The sequence below is a fragment of the Amblyomma mixtum genome, chromosome 10, assembly GCF_055824585.1.
Source record: "Amblyomma mixtum isolate Tamu chromosome 10, ASM5582458v1, whole genome shotgun sequence".
In the NCBI taxonomy this organism is placed as follows: Eukaryota; Metazoa; Arthropoda; class Arachnida; order Ixodida; family Ixodidae; genus Amblyomma; species Amblyomma mixtum.
The window spans coordinates 173,039,734-173,063,405 of record NC_143021.1 but is presented as its reverse complement, the minus strand read 5'-3'; the positions used below and the strand labels follow the sequence as shown (position 1 = coordinate 173,063,405).

The 23,672-nt window shown below is 44.2% G+C and overlaps 1 protein-coding gene and 1 long non-coding RNA gene across 2 annotated transcripts in view; both read right to left on the bottom strand.

Annotated features, from left to right (window-relative positions):
- The window catches only part of LOC149327750 (calcium-activated chloride channel regulator 1-like), an 884,343-nt gene that overhangs the window by 374,786 nt on the left and 485,885 nt on the right, over nt 1-23,672 (bottom strand). The window lies entirely within an intron of this gene.
- On the bottom strand, nt 8,180-22,712 carry LOC149327759 (uncharacterized). The gene is made up of 3 exons (XR_016286576.1): nt 22,598-22,712; nt 13,137-13,289; nt 8,180-8,340 (listed from the first exon to the last, which is right to left on the bottom strand). It is a non-coding gene; the product is annotated as an uncharacterized LOC149327759 (long non-coding RNA).

Here is a 23,672-nt window from a genome sequence, read left to right as displayed (position 1 = left end):
GGTAATGCGTTGCCGGAGGGTTTTCCGTGTGCGCGAGCGTTGGAGTGGCCCTGGTTTGTCTTCCGGCGTCGGACGTCGACACTTCTTGCACGCTGCTGGTCTGCCGCCTTATCTGCGTGTCTTGTGCTCGGGAGCTGAGTGGGACGAGGCTACTCTGGAATCGAGCTCCGCTATTTCTTCCTGTTTGGCCGCCGAAGCACAGTAGAGAAGGTACACGCCGAAGATGCGCGCCATGCGGCTACCACTGCCAGGGTTCCTGCTGCTGCTTCCGTGGCTGCTGGCCTTCCGGGACGGGTCGGGAGCTGTCGCAGCAGCCACAGGCAACTGCAGCGAGACGTATCTGCGCTACCACCAGAACCACACCATGTGCAGGCAGGAGCCCGCGTGCGCCATCCAGGTGGCGGGCATCGACGACAGCGTCAAGCAGCTCATCCTCAAGCTGCACAACCACTACCGCAGCTTCATCGCCGGCGGAAACGAGACGCACATGCCCCCCGCGTCCAACATGCTCGAGATGGGCATTTTCCAGATCGGTGCACCTACGGCAACGAGCGGCTACACGTGCGGGTACAGAAGCGATATCGTCGGCGTCGATCAACTTCATCCGGATTGCAATGTTGGACAGATAACAGCACATTTATTTCCTGGCGACCTGGCTCTGCTAGCGACACCACCTGGTAGTCGCAGTGTGACGTCACCTTGGAACACCACTATAAAAGCAGCACCTCACCATTTCGTCTTCTGTGGGCACGGCGGACGTGGATTGGCAATGACGCTAACCAGGACCCTGTTCTGCGTTCTGTAGGGCATTTTCCAGATCGGTACACCTACGGCAACGAGCGGCTACACGTGCGGGTACAGAAGCGATATCGTCGGCGTCGATCAACTTCATCCGGATTGCAATGTTGGACAGATGACAGCACATTTATTTCCTGGCGACCTGGCTCTGCTAGCGACACCACCTGCTAGTCGCAGTGTGACGTCACCTTGGAACACCACTATAAAAGCAGCACCTCACCATTTCGTCTTCTGTGGGCACGGCGGACGTGGATTGGCAATGACGCTAACCAGGACCCTGTTCTGCGTTCTGCAGGTTAGTCCCCACAGTAGTTCTTTACGGACTGATTGTCGTGGCATTATTGTCCTGCCGTGCCCACGGAAGTGTCTTGACCTTGCCTATGAATGTCTTCTTGTGTGCAAGTTGCTTCTCAGCGGGGACATTGAAACGAACCCAGGTCCCACGCAGAAGGAAATGTTTGAAGAGTTGCTTGAGGGTCAAGCTGTTATCCGTAACGATATTTCAGACATGAAAGTTCAAATATCTAACATCGAAACATTGATAAACAGCCTTCAACAGACGTACACTCAACTTGACAAAAGGTTATCTGAATCTGCTGCGACGGAAGGGGATCAGGTTCAAACTACTCTGAAGTCTATAGAAAACGTTATTGGCTTCCAGTCAAAGAAACTAACTGATCTCGAAGACAGAAATAGGCGGTCAAACGTAATTATTCATGGCATTTCTGAATGCGACGATGAAACAGAAGCGGCCCTGAAGGAAAAAGTTCTCACCGAGGTAATGAGGGATAAGCTGCAGGTACAGTGCGAATCAATCGGCCGCATTCATAGGCTCGGCCGACAAGGAAGCAAACGACCGGTAATCATCTATCTGCAAGATTTTAACGAAAAGAAACTTATATTTCAAAACTGCAGCAAGCTTAAAGATTCAGGCATGTCTGTACAAAACGATTACTCGCAAGCAACGCTAAAGAAACGGAAGCTCCTGTGGGAAAGTGCGAAAGATGAGAAACTGCAGGGTAAAAAAGTACACCTACTTCATGATAAGCTTAAGGTCGATAAAGATTTGTTCTTTTGGGATGAGACAATAAACATGCGCGTCAAGATTAACAATCAACGCTCTGAGCAGCCCGAGCCTTGACGCCTTTCCAAAGAATATGACAAGCACTTGCGTATAATCAACTTAAATGCCCGTAGCGTAGTAAACAAAACCGAACCTCTCGAGGTTTCTTTACTAGAACATGACCCACATATTGCCGTCATTACTGAGACGTGGCTGCGGACTGAAATAGCCGACGAGGATGTCTTTCCTAATTGTTACCAAGTTTTTCGTAGGGATCGGCCTTTCAGGGGAGGTGGCGTTGCAGTCCTAATTAAAGGCCACATACAGGCTGTTCTCTTGGAGGAAATTCCCGGCCTTGAATGTTTGTGCTTAAATATCTCATGCTGGGGCCATAATTTCATTCTGATTGCCATTTATAGACCTCCTGATGCCTCAGCTGATTATCTGTTCAAACTGGAAGAGCACATGTCTCGGTTCCAAAGAAGCAAATTACTACTTATTGGTGACCTAAACTTAGCAGGCGTTAATTGGGAGCGTTTTGAATCCCTTCCTCTAAACAGCAATAATTTAAACAATGTACTTAACATGATGTTAACGCATGACCTAATTCAAATAGTCCAGGAACCGACACGTGTGCAAGGAACTAGCAAATCTGTATTGGATTTGGTATTTTTGCCTAGAGGATTACCTGAATACACTGTTGAAGTTGTGGAAGGCATCTCTGACCACCTGCTTGTCAGTGTTCGCTTGCTCATTATCGCTTGTACTCAATCTAATAACCCTGTGAAACGTTCTTTCAAAGACTACTCACGTGCAGATGATGCATCCATTATAGAACATTTGGAAACATGCCTGATCGATTTTAATGATACTGATTTGAACGCACTTTGGCGCCGCTTTAAAGATATGTGCCACTACTGTATAGATAAGTTTGTGCCGAGCACGTAAACTTGTTCATAGAAAAACGCCGTGGATGACGCGTGAAATAATCCACTTAAAGAGAAAGATAAAAAGGTTAAAGAAACGGCGCATGCATTTAGATCATTTAAAGGACTTAAAGGAACGGCTTGCACGCGCAGTACACTCTTCGAAAGAACACTATTTTAATACAGTGCTTCCAAATTTCATTGTAGAGGAACCAAAAATGTTTTGGAATTATATAAGCGAAAAAAAGAAACCAGTGTCGCAAATTTTGGTTGATGGTTCTGTAGTTACCGATCACGGGGATATTGCGCATCACTTCAATGAGTACTTTCACAGTGTGTTTTCAAAATCCGGTGCTTGTACATCCATTGACGCAGTGTTTGACCTCTGTGCTGTAAATTTTGTTTCATACCCTGGCGTAGTCTCAATGCTACTGAATTTAAAAACTAAATCATCATGTGGTCCCGACAACCTTCCTAACGTCTTCCTGAAGCGATATGCTGAATCTGTTGCAAAGTTTCTAGTTATTATATTTCGTATTTCATTACTTCATGGACGCCTACCGAGCGACTGGAAGATAGCCAGGGTTGTGCCTATACACAAGAAAGGTGACCGTGCATTATTACAAAATTACCGTCCATTATCACTTACATCATGTTGTAAACTAATCGAACATATTATTGCCAACCAGATTAATGAATTTTTAGATGCGCACGCAGTCCTCTCTAATTTCCAGCACGGGTTCAGAAAAGGATACTCAACAATTACACAACTAGTGACAGTTATACATTCACTCGCTTCATGTCTTGATAACAACGGCCAGATTGATGCAATATTTCTTGACTTCAGCAAAGCTTTCGATAGAGTTCCCCATGAAAAACTGATATTAAAACTCAGACGCATTGGCCTCCCGGAAATTTTGATCACATGGATATCAAATTATTTAACCAATCGCTACCAATTTGTCGCAGTTAATGAACAACAATCAGGTTGCCTTCCAGTCGGCTCTGGCGTGCCTCAAGGAAGTGTGCTGGGGCCATTATTATTTTTATTGTATATTAATGACATTACCACTGAACTTGATCCGAATGTGCAAATCAGGTTGTTTGCGGATGATTGTGTGCTCTTTCATGAAATAACTTCAATTGACGACCAAATCCATCTTAACTCCTCTCTTGCTAAGATTTTTGAATGGTGTGAAACGTGGGACATGCAACTTAACACTGATAAGACCGTCTTTCTTCGCTTCTCTCGCAAAAAAGCTCCTCTTTCTTTTAACTACAGGCTAGGTTCATCGCCTTTGCTGGAAGAGACTAAATATAAGTATTTGGGTGTCACACTTACTAACACTTTATCATGGAATTTACATATAGATAACATCTGCTCTTCTGCACTCTGCAAACTATACTTCTTAAGACATAAGCTTAAAACTTCTCCCCCTAGCGTAAAATTACTTGCTTACAATTCACTGATAAGACCGAAACTCGAATACGCATGTGTTGTCTGGGACCCGTTTACTAAACACAATATCACCCGCCTAGAAAAGGTACAGAGAAAAGCTGTAAGGTTTATTTACTCTAAATTTTCCCCGTATGACTCACCCTCTGAAATAATGCAGGTCAATGGTATTCAATGTCTCGCAGAGCGAAGAAAAAATTTACGTTTGGAATTTCTTTACTTGCTTTGGAAACAAGAATTAGCTATTAACCCTGCCCCATATCTGTCGCTTTCAACGTCGAGGTATACACGCCACCATCATCCTAATTCTCTGACGCCGTATTTTGCACGAACAGATTTATTCAAGTTTTCATTTTTTCCTCGCACAGTAACGGACTGGAATGATTCTTTATTGCCTTTCGCCACACTTTGATGTTTACTAACTTTGTTATTATTGTTTTGTTTGTCATTTTACCCACCCTGCTTGGACCTGTATAAGGTTTGCAGTATTCAATAAAGAAAGAAAGAAACATGAATACAGCGACTCCGTCCGACGGTTGTCACATTCTCGGTAACGGAAAGTTACGCTATGCTATGCACGAGAATGAAATCGTTTTTTTGCAACGAATGCTTCTGTTGTGTTCTTATTAAAGGCCCCGTAATGTGTATGCATACTTCCTCCGTTCACTTGGAAGTCATCTGATCTAGAACGGAAATAATCTGCATTGTAATTATGTACTATCGAGAGCAAAAATAACAGACCCCAGCCAGCGCGTGCCGATCAACGCCAAACTGCATGTGAGCACCGCCTGACGAAGCGCTCCTAGTGCCGAGACCAGCTCAGTGGCGTGCGCCCATCTCGAGGAGCGCTACGCATTGCGTGCCACTGCGCTCATCTCAGCATCTGGAGTGCTTCGTCAAGCGGCGCTTGCATGCAGTCTGGCACAGATCGGCACGCGCTGGCAGGGGTCTGTTATTTTTGCTCTCGATAGTACTTTGAGTAATACATGCACATGCATCTGTGTATAGCTTCTGTCCAGAATGTTCACTGCAGATATAGCAGTCCAGAGGCCGAGGAAATAAGTATTATGTACAAGACTTTCATGCATATTATGTATTGCACACGTACAACGAATGCAGCTTAGAATGAAAGAGTGGCAAGTGTTTGGGTGAGTACAAGTACATACGTTTCATTTTCATGACAAATTGCATACGCTGTACCTCTAAACATTGCTGTCGGATTCATCTGAAAAGATAAAAAAATCCTCATTTAGTAGCCACACAACACAAATTATAAATATCACAAATACATTTGAACCATCCGCTATTGAACAATCGGCTTTCGTAGAAGCTTGTAAAAGCCATTTACTGAGAACCAAACCAACATGATTCATTGCCTAAAATTCATTTTTCATAACAGTAAACAGCAAAAACCACAGGGCCAGGAAGAAGCAGACAAAATGCGCTTACTCGGACACCACTGTGTACATGAAAGTCTTTACGGTTGTCTACAGTTTCGTGGAAATAGAAAGTAGCTAAGGATGGGTGCCAAATACAATTCAATGCAGATGCCTTTCATTACATAGTACTCAATGCACAACTTAGCGAGCAAAGAACATTGGTAACATCTGAAAAAGGCTGGACACTTGCCCACAAGCATGATGATGATTGTGATTTTTGATGGCGCCAGGGAATCTGAGGACAAAGAGCACCATGGCACAAGGTATTTTCTTCATCTCAAGGTGGGGCAAGGAACCATTTGGCAGGCATTTCACCCTAAAGAAGACGAGCACCAGGTGAGGAGAAAGCTTGTACCCATTGGATTGGTGGTTACCCAGCACTTGCCAACAAGCAATCAGGAAGCATACTTCCCCGAAACCTTATGCTTTCAGTCATAGTTTCCATTATCTCAGCATCTGTAAGAAAATGTACTAATCTCTGATGTCAGCGAAAATGCAGTCACAGGTGGCGGTTGCAGCTCACTAAGGTATTCAAATATCTCTGCAGTGTGCCTCACGAGGAACAGATGCTCAAGTTTCCACAAAGGGCTCTTTGCAGAAATTTAACCGAAGGCCGCTGCCATGTTAACCTTTTCAAAATGATGGCCCAGAAAGACGAAGTGTCGTCATGTGTCTGATGTAGAAAAAGGATGAAGGCATGAATCTTCCAGCTTCTTCAACAGCTGTGATGTGTTTGCTACTGGTATTGCTTAGTTTGGTTATTGGGGTTTAACGTCCCAAAGCAACTCAGGCTATGAGGGACACCGTAGTGAAGGGCTCCGGAAATTTCGACCACCTGGGGTTCTTTAACGTGCACTGACATCGCACAGCACACGGGCCTCTAGAATTTCGCCTCCATCGAAATTCAGCCGCCGCGGCCTTGATCGAACCCGCATTTTTCGGGTCAGCAGCCGAGCGCCGTAACCACTGAGCCACCGCGGCAGGGCTGTTGCTGGTATTGCTTCGCACAGCTTCAGTCTTCTCTTTACATTTCGTGAAATCATTCCATATCTGTGAAAGATCTCGCTCGCAAACATTTTGGTTCTAATGAAGGAGCAAAAAAGACCCATGTCCTAGGCCTTTTTTTGTGACACTAAAGGAAGGCTCGCCTTTTAGCGTCATTATTACGAAGAGGTTCATGTGGCAACAAACTTTGAAACAATTTCTGCACGGTCTGAGTGTTCTGAAGCCTAAGAATCTCTCATGAGGTGCGCTGTAGATGCATCAGAACACCTCAGTGAGCTGTGACTGGGCACTGTGAGTGCTCTGTCACTTGACATCAAGGGTATGTACTTTTCCCTGACACATGCAGCGATGATGTATATTTCAAGCGAAAGCATAAAAGACTTCGAAGAGGTGCGCTTGCAGATTGCTTGCGGAAGAAAGCACAAGAGTCTGGCCATGCTCAGCTGTTACCTTCGCTTCTAGCTTGTTGAGTTCTGCAGTGAGTACTACATAATGACAGAAGGTATCTGCATCGACTCATGTTTAACGTCTGTCTGTTCGACCTCCATTTTGCACGACACGACAGGCAACTCCATAATGCCCTTCATCCACCGAGTGTCAGTCTGTTCTCTCAGCTTCCTGGTCCTGTGTTTTCTATTCTTAAAGTTATTACTGCCTTCATTCTCCACTCCATGAAGCCTGAATGTGCTACACTGGGTTGCTCCATGCGTCATGTAGTAACCTGGCCATTTTTTTTCATACATCGGAGGCACTCAGGTCGCAAGCCATGCTTACTATATTCAGCAGATAAGTGTACTTGTGAGACATCATTTATAACCAATTTTAACAGTGGTATTTCGTGTAAGAATACCTAAATGGTACTCAATTTTTGCTCAAATTTTCAGATACACACTCTTATTCAGATTAAAAATATAATTTGGCTACTGTGCTCTCGTGATGCCACGTCTCGAGTTTGCATCAGTAGCTTGGAATAGTGCCTTTGTTACCTCTGGCAATGAAATCGAAAATGTTCAGCAGAAGATTGTATGCATCCTTTGTGATAGATATATTGAGCGCTGTTGTTTCTAAGACTACGACTTTCTTCTAGCAGACCTCTTTATGACAGGTGACTCACGCGTGACATGCATTTTCTACATAAAGTTGTGCTCGGCTCTATTGACTGTGAGCAGTTATTGATGTCACTGCGATTTCGTGTGCCTCAGGGAAAAACCACCAAATGCTACGATATATTTTATCCTGACATGCATGCCATTTCACCAATGACTCGTTTGCAAATAATACAATTCAACTTTTTATGACACAGAAATATTTGCCTAATTTGCTGTTTTCATTGTTTATTTCATCATGCTTGTTTTTCTTTACTATTATTATCATCGTATTGGTGATCATTTTTCTGTATTATGTCTGTTCACGTCATGGTGTTTGTATTGACTTAGCGTGCACTCATTTAGGCCAATTGGCTGTTCAGGCACATTTAAAATAAAATATCTACCTATCTATTTAAGCAGAAGCACAGCACCAAGGTACTCACCAACTGTTTGAAGCACTGTGTGCAAGTTCTCGTGCCGACATGAATACAGGTACTTTGGAATGCACACTGTCCAAGTCTTCATCATGCCATGCCACTCCAACTCTCTGGTAGCAATATTTCCACTAAAAAAAGAGCAGTTTTGTTTGTTAGACTAGTAATATTAAATTTTACTATATACTAGGTACTTCTCATCATTCTACCCCAGACTAAACCATACCAGTGATCATCATGTTTTGAATTTTGTTGTATATGATCACAAAATGTGGTGCAATTAACATGTTAGAAATTCTGGTGAAAATAAATCTGACAAAGTATTGTTTAAAAAAATCTGGGCACAAGGAAGAAGGAAGCTAGCCACATAGCCTGGACGAATGTTTTCAGTTTCACGCAAGCATCAGTACGCTTGCACACAAAATGTACAATTTAGTGGGTTTACCCTTCCAGAATGGATTTCATGCTGCAAACATCCAGCTATGCGAAAAAAAATTTTAACTTCCATTCCAGACAAAGGAAAGAAAATTCCTCTGGTTTTTCTTCACAAGCCTCTGCAAGTATACAATTCAGTGAATCTACTCTGCAAGTACACGAACTACCAGCACGAGACAATGACAAGAAAGGAGACAAAACAGGCGCTGACTCGGAACTGATTGGTTTTTGGTTTTTGGGGGTTTAACGTCCCAAAGCGACTAAGGCTATGAGAGACGCCGTAGTGAAGGGCTCCGGAAATTTCGACCACCTGGGGTTCTTTAACGTGCACTGACATCGCACAGTACACTGGCCTCTAGAATTTCTCCTCCAAAGAAATTCTAGCCGCCGCGGCTGGGATCGAACCCGCGTCTTTTGGGTCAGCAGCCAAGCACCATAGCCACTGAGCCACCGCGGCGGCTGACTCGGAACTGAGGTTTATAGAAGTAAACAGGGAGTGCATAGCCAAACAACACCACAAACCACACAGTTACAGATAAGCTATACCACAACATGCCACATCGCCCTTATCTTTCCTCTTATCTAGATAGTCAAACTCGTTGCATATTAACATGATGGACAGCACACTCACACACTTGTCACCGAGTCATAAGATGTGTCTAGCCTCGATAATTTTCCGGTTAATCTGCTCCGAATGTATCGCCAAAATGAGTGTTGCCAAAAGAAATGGCCAGCAGCCTTCACATTCCTTGCGAGGTACAGATAAGTTAGAACCCCTACCAATATCCAAATATCTCTTGTGCTTCCGTAGGCTTATATTCACACACCTTCGAGTTTGACCAACATAAACCTAACCCCAAGATAACAGTATCCGATACACCACATATATTTTACAAGGCACATATGGTTTTCCCGGACTAAATTCACAAAATTATTCTTCACAATTTTACAGATTGTAGACAACTTATTAGGGCCAACAGCACCATTTCTGCGCCACACCTTCTGACCGCATTTTTCAAATTGTGCGACAATCTACGTATATACAGTAACACAGTCGATCTTTTGGCATCTCGATGGCTGGCCCCGGCCGTATCCTGCCAATCCCTGTGAAGGGGTTTTAGCTTTAACATGCTAAAGGGAAGAATGGCGCAGCATCAAGTAATAAGGACAGCAGGACAGCAAGCACACGCACAAGTGCCAACCTTGGAGCGGATACAAAATCCAAGAGCCCGTGCTTGACAATCAGCACTTACAGTCAAGAAAATGAGAAAACACTGATTTGAACATTCAAGATTGAATGAGCCCGATCCTTGACTGCCAATGCTGAATGTCAAGAACACGCTCTTGGATTCAGTATCCGCTCCAAGGTTGGCACTAATGCGTGTGTGCTCTCCTGCTGTCCTCGTTACATGATGCTGTGCCATTCTTACCTTTAGCATCTTATACGCTCAGCTTTAACAATTTATCACACACTTGCAATAGCATGGTTGGGGAATAATGCTTTCGTAAGCCTTAAAATCTGCTCTTGGAGACCACTTGTCATGCTGTGAAAGCATCACTTCATCAATACCGAGCCTAGCTTAGATGACGTAATGCTATCTTTCACTAGCCCACTTGCCGTCCATGTTGCTTTTCTGATAATTTTTTGTTAATTTTGAGAATAAGGTGGTGGCCCGGTGTGCAAGTGGCCCAAGCGATATACGGCTCACACTGTGTGCGACTGGCAAGATAACCGGCCTACCCATAAAGAGGCTAACGAGAAAAGCAGCTTGCAAAGTAAGCTGCTTACTTTTCTTGAGGTTCGCTCAACAAGCGGCTCGTCCCGTATGAGGCCCAGAATGACTGGCCAGGAATCTAAAGGACTCACAGCAGGAGCTGTTCACCGCTATGCCACCCTTGAATTATTTTGCTTTTACCGCTGTTTGCAAGAAAAAAGCGATTCTGGGATATATTCCTTCTAACATAGTGGTTGCACGCGGCGAAACCTCTACATGCTCTCATCAGCTCGAGAGCCACAACCGCCAAAGCAACACAGCAAAGACTCACCAGCTGGGAGTAGAACTCTGGCAAAGCGCTTGACATACGGACACTACCACTACGCCACACAGCTATAGCAATCGAAAGACGCCAATAAGGCTGGAAGAGATTACACGTTTCCTTAGAGCATAGAACTTCACGTTCGGTAAGCTCTGTGGATGTTTCAGTTTAAAGCTTTGGCTTCCCACGGAAACTTCAGTCGCCGCTATGCACAGGGAAGCAGTGACTAATTCCATTTTACTAACTGCAACTGAAATGGCAAACAGATAATGGATCCCAATAGAACGCTCAGATTTAACAATTTATCACACACTTGCAATAGCATGGTTGGGGAATAATGCTTTCGTAAGCCTTAAAATCTGCGCTTGGAGACCACTTGTCATGCTGTGAAAGCATCACTTCATCAATACCGAGCCTAGCTTAGATGACGTAATGCTATCTTTCACTAGCTTAGAATGGTTCGGCCAGTAGTCAAGTAGCTGCTTGACACTCCTGGGTGAATATCGGCAGCATACATGCATGTGCAGAACATCAAGGTGAAGCCCAGAAACTGCGGCTCTTTTTGATGGAACATTTCCTCCAAGGAAAACCTAGGACAAAGAAAGGCCCTGCTCCTTAAACAACTTGAGAATATGCACAGGTCCCACACTATCGCAACCTTTTGTAAAAGACCAGAAAATCAGACGCAGTGAAGATTTTCCCCCAGCCCAGTGCAAGTTCTTGGCAATCACTCCATCCACCCTGCTCAAGAGAATATTACTTAGCAGAGGGGCATTAAATGGATACATATACTAGACTTTTGAACATATGCCGCACAGCCATACTCCACAAACATGCTCTTCAAATAAAAGGAGATAAGTCCAAAAAAAAAAGACTACTACGCACCTGTTCCTAAACACAAACTCATGATTGTGCTCCGATACACACATTCACAAGATTTTCAAGAGGTCCTCATACGGGATGGAATAAAATAGTTCTACATCGACACTAACAGCCAGACAATCCGCTAGATTGCCATTCATCAGATACTGAACCACGCTGCGAATTGAGTACAACAAACGGATCTTCAAGATGTGAAGTAGACAGATGCTTTTGCAAATAACCAGACAAAATTTTGAAAGAACCCTTTTCTGAAATTTATCTGAAGAGCATGCTAGTGAATAGCATTTATTTGAAGAGCATGATTGTAGAGTATTGTAGTGTGGTATGTGTTCAACAATCTGGTATATGTAGTGGTTCGAAGATGGGCCTTGTGCTAAGAGATATTTTAAGCAGGGTGGATAGAATGATTGTCAAGGACTTGCATGGACTGGGGGAAAAATATTTGCTATGTTGATGATTTTCTGGTGTTTTACAAAGGTTCTGATAGTTTGGGACATGAACATATTCTCAAGCTGTTTAAGGAGCAAGGCCTTTGTCTTAGGTTTACCTTGTAGCAAATGTCGCCACAAAAAGAGCTGCGGTTTTTGGACCTTACCTTGATGATCTGTACACACCATGCGCGCTGGTGATATTCACCCAGGAGTGTTAAGCTGCTACTTGGACACAGGTTGGCTATTCCAAGCTAGTGAAAGATAGCATTGGACTGTCAAGCCTGGGCTCAGAATTGATGGTCATGCTTTCACAGCACGACGACTACTTTCCAAGAGCACATTTTAGGTTAATGAATGCAGGATTTCCTAACCAGGTTATTGCAAGAGCATACAATAAATTGCTAAAGAAGCCGAAAGCTTTTCACGGTGACCGGCGCAATCCGGCCGGGGCCAGCCAGCAAGATGCCAAAAGACCGGTCGTGTTACCGTACGTACATAGATTGTCGCACAAATTGAAAAATGCGGCCAGAAGGTATGATGGAAAAGCGATTTTCTTGGCCCCTAATAAGTTAGTTAAAATATATAAAATTGTTAAGAATAATTCTGTGAATGTGGCTCAAGAAAAGTACACATGTGGTGTGAAATGTATATGTACCTTGTAAAATGAACATGGTATCAGACACTATATCTTGTGGTCGGGTCTATATAGGTGAAACTGGAAGGTGTATCAATGTAAGATTACAGGAGCACAAGAGGGTAGGGGTTCTAACTCTTCTGTATATTGCAAGGGATGTGAAGGCTGCTACCCTTTCCTTTTGGCAGAACACATTTTGGCAGTAAATTTAGAGAAGATTAAATGGTAGATTATTGAGGCTAGACACACCTTATGACTCGGTGACTAATGTGCAAGTGTGTTGTCTATCGCACTAACACGCAATGAGTTGGACTATCTCGATCAGGGGAATGTTCAGGGCCATTGACTTATGTTGACATGTATGCTTATTTGTAATTGTGTGGTTAGTGGTGTTGCTTGGCTTCTTCATGTATTCCCTATTCACTTTAATAAACTTTGGCCGCGACACAGCGCCTGTCTTGTCTCTTGTCTCGTCTTTCGCACTGGTAGATTCACCATGATGTCTCACCTCTGCAGAAATCCAACACGACATTTTCCTCTTCACACTTGAGGTTCAGTACATAATAAGGCCAACGCTAGTCATCCGCAAGAAAAGTTCATGGCTCCATTAACACCGCCTCCTGCTTACAAGACACAGTGCGGCATTCATTGTAGATTCTACCTGCAACACAGAACGCAAAGTTTTAGTTTGAGTGGACTAAACTAGGAAAGAAGCACAAAATATCTACAGCCGTACGGCCGAGCTGAAAGAAACAGAGGGTAGTGTAATAGTGAATATACTGATATAGTTTTGTGTAACATCTTCTGGTCATATAAAATGTACACTTTCTTTTTCTTATTCTGACGCCTGGGTACGCTATTTTGTGCACTTATTGCATGGGCCCGAACTAGCAGCTTGCTAAGGGCCCAGATGCTTTTATCACCCTGTGTGTATAACCTTCATCCAAAATGAATAAACTGATACTGATATTGCATGCAAGATATATGCATGATATATTGTGGTATTCAACACTGCTACCATGCATAACAAAAAATGCAGTATCACATAAATACTGATACAGTACTATTAGTGTTAATATTAGCAGTGCAGGTTCAATGAAAAAAAAGGGGCCTAGTGCTAGCTGCCATTCCCACAGCAGGCTTGTGACCAATCGCCAGTTTAAAGGAAAAAGGAGTGACTGAAAAGGGAGAGAGCCAGTAGGAAGACAGGCATAAAAGGACTTAGGATACAATAGGCAGGCAAAGTTATTTAGACAGCAACCACAAAAGAAACATTAACACCGAAGTAAAGATGTACAAGACCAACCATACCATTGTGCAGAGTGGAAAACTTGTTAACCTGATTTAGCTCAAAATATATTTTCATATATACTTGTGCTGTAAAGTGATTATATTCATTAATAGCATAACTGACCGACTGAAACCAAAACAGGGATGAAGGGCGGTGAATGAGCCCTAGGCGTGATGCTTTTGCCTTCCTAGTGGGACACAGAAGGATCATTCAGTTGAACATCGGGTCTCTGAGATTAATATTTAGTTTAATATTAGCTGAAAAATAGAAGTAGTAACAACAAAGCAAGCCATGTAGCTGAATATTGTTCTATGCACATGAGGAAAAAAAAAGCATTAGGAATAACCAAGTATGCAATGTCTCAACAGGAAAATGGCGCAAAAGACGTGGACAAAAGAGACAAACACGACAGGACCAGCGCCAACTTACAACTGAATTTTATTTCGCACCAAACCCGCCTTTATGTAGGCCAACACGCCCAAACATCCGTGTAATCACGCACAGGCAGTAGAAAAGATCACTGTAAGATATCTAACACATGAAGCGCGATAGCAACCACGTAACATACTATCATGGCTAAAAAACCCAACAAAAGTATAGCAAACAACACTAAAACGATCATGGCCAAGCAACTCTTAAACACCAAAAACGATACACACTCATGAGTGATACGAGATGACCAACAAGAAACGTGGAAAAAAAGGTGAAGAATGAAGCGTTAATACCAAAGCAGTGTCAAAGGTAAAAAAAAACACGGTTCAAAAGGATGAAGAGTGCAAACCTTAAAATTGGAAACGAAAAACCAGCAGCCATATGAATGATAACCGATGACCAACCAGAAAAAAGATGGACGCGAAGCTGACGCCAAAGTCGGCGTCAAAGGTATAAAAACGAGAAAAAATTGGAAACGAACAACCAGCAGCCATAAGAATGATAACCGATGACCAACAAGAAACATGAAAAAGGATGAATGCGGAGCTCAGACCAAGGTCAGCGTCAAAGGTGTAAAAAACGAGAACAAAACCACGCAAAAACCGCACATCGTCAAAAGATCGTCAAAAATTTCAACCAATGCCAAAGGAAAGAGCGTGCGCAACAAAACAAAACGAAGAGCCTACAGAAAACTTTGTAGAAAAGTGTACTCCTCGTTGCTAAGCGTAATGGATGGCTTGCTGACGCATCTGCTCCCTTCTTTCCTGATGTAAAAGGCTTCGACCACCTCTCTCTCAAATCTGTCCTTCCCACTCCTCAAAAAAATAGTTTTCTCGAACTCCGGACGGCAACCCCTGCAGGCTTTGCAATGATCCACTAGAAAGCTTCCTTCGTTATTCCGCAGATTCCGGCAGTGCTCGCTGGCTCGCTCATTAAAACATCGACCAGTTTAGCCAATGTAGCTGAACCCGCAACTTAAGGGAATCTGGTAAACAACCCGCGTCCTGCACCGTGTGAACCTGTTTTGATGTTTCACAGTACAAGCCGGTTGTTTTTTCCCGTTAGTCATTGCGCAAAGCTTAGAAAGTTTACAGGGGGCTGAGAATGCGACCTGAACATTATGTCTGCCTGCTACTTTTTTAAGGTTGTGTGAAACTTTGTGGATATACGGTATTACTGCCACACGGTTGCGTGAAACCGGATCTTTGCTTTTAGGACCTTGCTTCAGCTTCTGCAGTATGGCTTCACACACGGAAGTAACCATACAAGAGGGGTATCCTGCTTCTTTTAACCGCTGAACTTGAGCACTGAAACTGGAAGAGACCATATGGGGGCATGATTTGTTCAAAGACGCTTGCAAGGAGTTCGAAACAATTGCCCGCTTCACAAGCTTCGAATGAGCACTGTCAAAGGGGAGCAAACCTTTCTTTGAACGCGGATTATACATCCAACACAAGCCATCTTTGCAAAACCGTACCCTAAGGTCCAAGAACTGGAGTTCGCCATTTGTCGGGACCTCCTTAGTAAAACTGAGGCCTTGGCTGTGTTCTGAAAACACGGACATAGTCCTTGCGACCGCAGCGTCTAGCTCATGCTCAGAAGTGTCTTTAAGGATAACTAAGAAATCGTCAACGTACCTATGTACAGAGACTACGTGCGGATCAACAAGGTGGCATCTGATGTCGGCTCCTACAATGGCGAGAAAAATATCACAAAGGGCGGGAGCTACAGACGAGCCAATGCATATTCCCTTCTTCTGAACAAAGAATTTTCCATCAAACAAAGCAGCAGTCGAACTTAGGTAAAATTCTAACAAAGAAATGAAATTGTCAACGCTTACTCCTGCTGCATTTTGAAAAGTGACTTCGCCGGTGGACTGGATGGTTTCCCTGACAGCCTTTAAAAGTCCTTGATGGGGAACGGAATAAAACAGCTCTTCAATGTCGATGGAAAACCCTGTGTAGTGCTTGGGGGGCAAACACTCCAGGTGGTTTTGCACCTCGCACGAACTGCGCACAAGAAACGGGTCCTTGCATACCAGGCGTCCAAGGTGGGTTTGAAGGTAGCTGCTGACAAGACGTTGCCACGTCCCCCTTTCCGAAACGATGGTGCGTAGCGGTAAACCAGGCTTGTGGGTCTTCACGGTGAAGAAAACTTCGAGAGACCTTCCTTTTTCTTCCTGGGCCAGCTTTTTTATGTCCTCTAGGTGCATGTCTTCTAGGATCTGAAGAGCCTTAGTTTTTTGCTTCCGCACTTTGAACGGTACCTGCTTGAAGTGCGGAAGCAAAAAACTAAGGCTCTTCAGATCCTAGAAGACATGCACCTAGAGGGCATAAAAAAGCTGGCCCAGGAAGAAAAAGGAAGGTCTCTCGAAGTTTTCTTCACCGTGAAGACCCACAAGCCTGGTTTACCGCTACGCACCATCGTTTCGGAAAGGGGGACGTGGCAACGTCTTGTCAGCAGCTACCTTCAAACCCACCTTGGACACCTGGTATGCAAGGACCCGTTTCTTGTGCGCAGTTCGTGCGAGGTGCAAAACCACCTGGAATGTTTGCTCCCCAAGCACTACAAAGGGTTTTCCATCGACATTGAAGAGCTGTTTTACTCCGTTCCCCATCAAGGACTTTTAAAGGCTGTCAGGGAAACCATCCAGTCCACCGGCGAAGTCACTTTTCAAAATGCAGCAGGAGTAAGCGTTGACAATTTCATTTCTTTGTTAGAATTTTACCTAAGTTCGCCTGCTGTTTTGTTTGATGGAAAATTCTTTGTTCAGAAGAAGGGAATATGCATTGGCTCGTCTGTAGCTCTCGCCCTTTGTGATATTTTTCTCTCCATTGTAGGAGCCGACATCAGATGCCACCTTGTTGATCCGCACGTAGTCTCTGTACATAGGTACGTTGACGATTTCTTAGTTATCCTTAAAGACACTTCTGAGCATGAGCTAGACGCTGCGGTCGCAAGGACTATGTCCGTGTTTTCAGAACACAGCCAAGGCCTCAGTTTTACTAAGGAGGTCCCGACAAATGGCGAACTCCACTTCTTGGACCTTAGGGTACGGTTTTGCAAAGATGGCTTGTGTTGGATGTATAATCCGCGTTCAAAGAAAGGTTTGCTCCCCTTTGACAGTGCTCATTCAAAGCTTGTGAAGCGGGCAATTGTTTCGAACTCCTTGCAAGCGTCTTTGAACAAATCATGCCCCCATATGGTCTCTGCCAGTTTCAGTGCTCAAGTTCAGCGGTTAAAAGAAGCAGGATACCCCTCTTGTATGGTTACTTCCGTGTGTGAAGCCATACTGCAGAAGCTGAAGCAAGGTCCTAAAAGCAAAGATCCGGTTTCACGCAACCGTGTGGCAGTAATACCGTATATCCACAAGGTTTCACACAACCTTAAAAAAGTAGCAGGCAGACATAATGTTCAGGTCGCATTCTCAGCCCCCTGCAAACTTTCTAAGCTTTGCGCAATGACTAACGGGAAAAAACAACCGGCTTGTACTGTGAAACATCAAAACAAGTTCACACGGTGCAGGACGCGGGTTGTTTACCAGATTCCCTTAAGTTGCGGGCTCAGCTACATTGGCCAAACTGGTCGATGTTTTAATGAGCGAGCCAGCGAGCACTGCCGGAATCTGCGGAATAACGAAGGAAGCTTTCTAGTGGATCATTGCAAAGCCTGCAGGGGTTGCCGTCCGGAGTTCGAGAAAACTATTTTTTTGAGGAGTGGGAAGGACAGATTTGAGAGAGAGGTGGTCGAAGCCTTTTACATCAGGAAAGAAGGGAGCAGATGCGTCAGCAAGCCATCCATTACGCTTAGCAACGAGGAGTACACCTTTCTAGAAAGTTTTTTGTAGGCTCTTCGTTTTGTTTTGTTGTGCACGCTCTTTCCTTTGGCATTGGTTGAAATTTTTGACGATTTTTTGACGATGTGCGGTTATTGCGCGGTTTTGTTCTCGTTTTTTACACCTTTGACGCTGACCTTGGTCTGAGCTCCGCATTCATCCTTTTTCATGTTTCTTGTTGGTCATCGGTTATCATTCTTATGGCTGCTGGTTGTTCGTTTCCAATTTTTTCTCGTTTTTATACCTTTGACGCCGACTTTGGTCTCAGCTTCGCGTCCATCTTTTTTCTGGTTGGTCATCGGTTATCATTCATGTGGCTGCTGGTTTTTCGTTTCAAATTTTAAGGTTTGCACTCTTCATCCTTTTCAACCTTTTTTTTTTTTACCTTTGACACTGCTTTGGTATTAACGCTTCATTCTTCACCTTTTTTTTCCACGTTTCTTGTTGGTCACCTCGTATCACTTATGAGTGTGTATCGTTTTTGGTGTTTAAGAGTTGCTTGGCCATGACCGTTTTAGTGTTGTTTGCTATACTTTTGTTGGGTTTTTTAGCCATGATAGTATGTTACGTGGTTGCTATCGCACTTCATGTGTTAGATATCTTACAGTGATCTTTACTACTGCCTGTGCGTGATTACACGGATGTTTGGGCGTGTTGGCCTACATAAAGGCGGGTTTGGTGCGAAATAAAATTCAGTTGTAAGTTGGCGCTGGTCCTGTCGTGTTTGTCTCTTTTGTCCACGTCTTTTGCGCCATTTTCCTGTTGAATCATGAACCAACTAGCCCAAACTAGAGTTCTTGATGCAATGCCTGTAGCTGCACATTTCTTCACACACGTGTCTAAAACATATGCGCATGATTTTCCACAAGAGAGTGTCTCGTTTAGATGGGGTACATGCTATGGCAGAACACAATCAGGCTGGAATGAAATGGAAACAGTGCCTATGAACAAGACAAAATATTCCACCTGTGTGATTTCAGCTTGAGTATGCAGCTAGCATGATTCCTGTTGCAGGATAAGAGATCTACCTAATACACATATATGAACCCTTTCTAAATGTATACCTCGCTGCAAAGTAGAAAAGTACTGCACATGTATGTTCGCATTTCGTTCCGGCCTAACTGTAAATGCATAACGTCTGTCTAATGCATATCATTGTCAGTCAAAGCTGTCACTTCCAACACCAAGCAGATATGTGAAACCTGTAAGAACTCCTTGAAGGCAAGAGTCAGGAGACAAGCTTCTAGACCCACTCTGAAGGATGTAGATTTGGTGTTTAGTGTGGCATATAATTACGTCTGCATTAATAGCGAGCATGTAAGGCCAATACAAGGAGCTTCTGAATTTGGTCGCCTAAAATTTGCTTGGGAGAACGCAAAATAATGCTAAAGAGCAGTCTATAGACACAATATTGCATGCTGAATAAGCAACAAGAAAAAAAGAAGGCAATGCTCTGGAAGCACATTCAGTCATTCAAGACAAAAATTATGAGGCATGCTGATGCTGCTACTTGAACAATAGAAAAAAGCGACCACTGCTTACTTACAATAAACGCTTTCTCTGAGCAACCAATGAAAGAAAGCTGTAACTCATGAAACCTCACGTCATTCTTTTTACAAAAAAGGAATTTAATAGGTTGCAATGCAAGAATCCCGGCCATAATAGTATTCTCCTCACACTTGGGTTACACAAGCCAAGGCTTTTAACAGCATGTGTTTTTGCATGTGTTAATTTTGAAGCTTTATGCGGTTGAAGCGACACAAAATATTTACTTCCCCATGAACCTGTGCGTGTAGCATAATCACAGAGAATATTTTTTACACTGGACAGAAATACAACAGCATAGTGGCGTGACTGACAGACAACAGGCTTCAGGGACAGTGCAAGACAATGATCTGAAGATGAGGATTGCTGGTCACTGGCCAAAGTCAATAAAGAAAGACGTTTCGGGAGCGCTACGGCTCCCTTGTTCACTATAAAGCAATCGGCGCACGGATCCGTCCTTTTGGATCCGTCCAGACTTTCGGCACAGCAATGGGAGCAGCAATTTCGGTGACAGCGGCGAACATCACGATGGAAGTCATCGAAAAGAAAGCTTTAACTACTTTCCAGCCGCGACCAAAAATATTTCCAAGATACGTGGACGACTGTTTCTGTGTCCTGGAGCGCAAGCACATGGCCCTTTTCCTGGACCACCTGAACGCCATTGAACCCTCAATCAAGTTCACTGTTGAGGAGGAAACGGACGGCTGCCTCCCATTTCTGGACACCACGGTAACCCGTACTCCGACTGGCCTTTCATTTAATGTTTACCGCAAACCTACGCACTCCGGAAGATACTTACATTTCAGTTCTGTGCACCCAGTCGCTCACAAACGGTCTGTGGTTGTCTCCCTGATCAACCGTGCCAGACAAATCTGCAGTAAAGATGGCAATCTAAAGAGCGAAATGAAAATAATAGAATCCGATCTGCGAAGAAACGGCTATTCTCTTTCCTTCATCAGGAACACCGAAAGAAGAATGCCAGCGAATCAGCCTGCCTCCGAAGAAATCGTGAGCACAGAAAAACCAAAAGAAAAACGAGCTGCTGTCCCATACGTAGCGGGAATTAGCGAAGCGCTTGCACGTATTTTCCGCAAGCATGGTGTCACCATCGCGCACGTCCCCGCTGGCAAGGTACGAACAGAACTGGTGAATGTGAAGGACAGGCTCTCTCGTGAAAGGTTTCCAGGCGTAGTGTATGAAATTGACTGCGCCGATTGCTCATCAATATATATTGGTGAGACAAAGGACTTTAGGAGACGCCTGAGAGAGCATCAGAACGACGTCCGAAACCAGAAAGTAACGTCTAACGCCATCGCCGAGCATGTGCAAGAATCCGGCCACGAGATTAACTGGGATCAAGTAAAGATATTGACAACAGAAAAGAACACATCAGCACGGCAGAATCTTGAGTCGCTTATCATACAGACATCGTCTAACACACTAAACAGGAATGACGGGACTCTACATCCTATCTATGCTAAATCATTAAAACGCTACTGAGTGCTACAAAAGGACGGATCCGTGCGCCGATTGCTTCATAGTGAACAAGGGAGCCGTAGCGCTCCCGAAACGTCTTTCTTTATTGCCTTTGGCCAGTGACCAGCAATCCTCATCACCATGATTCCTGACCAGACGGTATGCCGTCAAACCCTCGACTACAATGATCTGAAATCCTACACAACAGACCTGCGACATTACAATGGCTAAATCCTTGATAGTAGTATTGGTTTGGTTGGTTTACGGGGTTTAACGTCCCGAAGCGACTAAGGCTATGAGAGACGCCGTAGTGAAGGGCTCCGGAAATTTCGACCACCTGGGGTTCTTTAACGTGCACTGACATCGCACAGTACACGGGCCTCTAGAATTTCTCCTCCAAAGAAATTCTAGCCGCCGCGGCCGCGATCGAACCCGCGTCTTTTGGGCCAGCAGCCGAGCACCATAGCCGCTGAGCCACCGCGGCGGCTTTGATAGTAGTATTTAACCGCCATCTAAATGCTCGTGCGCAACAGGTGGGAGCGCTTTACTGCGAAGCAACAGTAAACCTTTGCCACGAGTCTAAACAAAAGTGCGCCTCATCGCGACTTCCACTAAACTTTCTTGCTCCCAGTGCGACATCATCTTAACATAAACAATGCATGTCGTCTCTGTTCCGGACTGCCAATCAGCCTCGAGAAGACAAAGATGCTTATAAAAAAAGAACAAAGCAACAAGCTCTCAAACCTCACCGTGAACATAGAAGTAGCAGAACCATGTAACCTAGCCAATAGTTCGAAGCTAAGCAGCAGAAGAAAATATGTTAAGGCCAGGACTGAGCAAACAGAAAATCATGGAGGAAACCTAAAAGCAGCAAGAAGCAATGAGAGTGGAGTTGCCTTGACGTTCATTGTCAATACCTACTGCTCAAAGTAAAGGAAACCAGGGTATAAGAAATACAGCATTTCATATTATGCTTTGAGCAAATGCAGTGAGAATGAAACAGGGTAGAGACTTGTCTTATAACATTTTCACTCTTTACTTTGCACCAGAGGAAAATAAATTTGTGTGCAGTTCACCTACTGCTTGGCACTGTCCTAGAAGGAATGAATCCAGGTCTCGAAAAGTCTACAGAGAGAATACTGATGCTGCATGTGCATTTCTCTCTACACTCCCTCGTTTATTCCTTCCCTTAGGTTCAGAAGTCCACCGAGAGAAGTGAGACAGTTACTGCTCCATTTTCTTTCCTCAAAAACCAATTTTAATTTCATTTCTCTGAACTGTCCTGAAATGTGTATAAGTTACCAATTTTTTTAGTGCCCAATTACATACTGTAATTTTTGCAAGGAATATGAGGTTGATGAACAGAAAAAAAAAATGTCTGGAATGGTACCTTTGGTAACTTGGCACTTGGACAAACAGCCGACCCACTGGGCGTCCCCAGGGGCTCTGCTGCGAGGCGTCCCTTGCAACAGTAGCCGGTTGTCCAGATCCAAAGGAACCATGCGAATGATTACCGAAAAGTTTAAGGACAGCAGATGAATGAACACAAAACAGCTTTTCAGCACTGTTGCAGTGGGATGAACGGTTCCAAATCTCTAGACTATACCTGGTAATAAATAATCAGAAGACCATCTCGAGCGCAGAATGATCTCAAATAGAGTTCAGTAAAGCAGAAAGTTGGGCTAGTTGGTACCGATCCATCTAAAAACGGAGCACAGAAAAACACGCAGAACACAGGGAGAGCGGACAGGACAAGCACATTCAACACGCACTACCAACATGGACAGCTTGTGCTTAATTGAATCGAAAAGTTTACGCTGACCGACCAATGTTACTTCAAAGAGAGACAGAAAGCGCATGCACGTTGTGCTGATGTTACCGTGAACATAACATGCGACGAGACACAGGGTTACAATACAAACAAAAAACCGCTTTCAAAATTTGAGAACAAATTGCTCACCTTCTCACAAGTTCACCAAACCGGAGACGATGCCGTGTGGCTGCCGCCAGTCACTCGTGATGCCCAGAAACAGTAAAAATGCAATGCCGCTGACTTTCCTTGAGCAATTTTCAGTCAATTAAACTTCGAACTGTTCGCACCGGCCACCGTTCACCTCACCAAGCATGTGTGCACGGAGGAAGTAAAATTCATGCGGGCAAGTCAGCCGCGCAAAACTCCGAGCACGATGCCATTTGCAGAGCTATGGTGGCTAGCAGAGCTGCACGGGAAATTCATAGCCCCATTCGCGTATTCGCGTCCGCAAAAGCGCACCACCTTGAAAACATATCAGATGTATTTAATTTTACCGTAGCTTTTTTAGCTGACAACTTGAATGGTTTTACATATTAAAATGTTCTTTTCGTTTCATGAGCGTTGTTACCACAAGAGCGCAGGGCATGCAGCTTGGCCGTGACGAGTCGAAGCGCTAGCCAAGCCCGCAGTCGGAACCAACGTTCTAAAAACG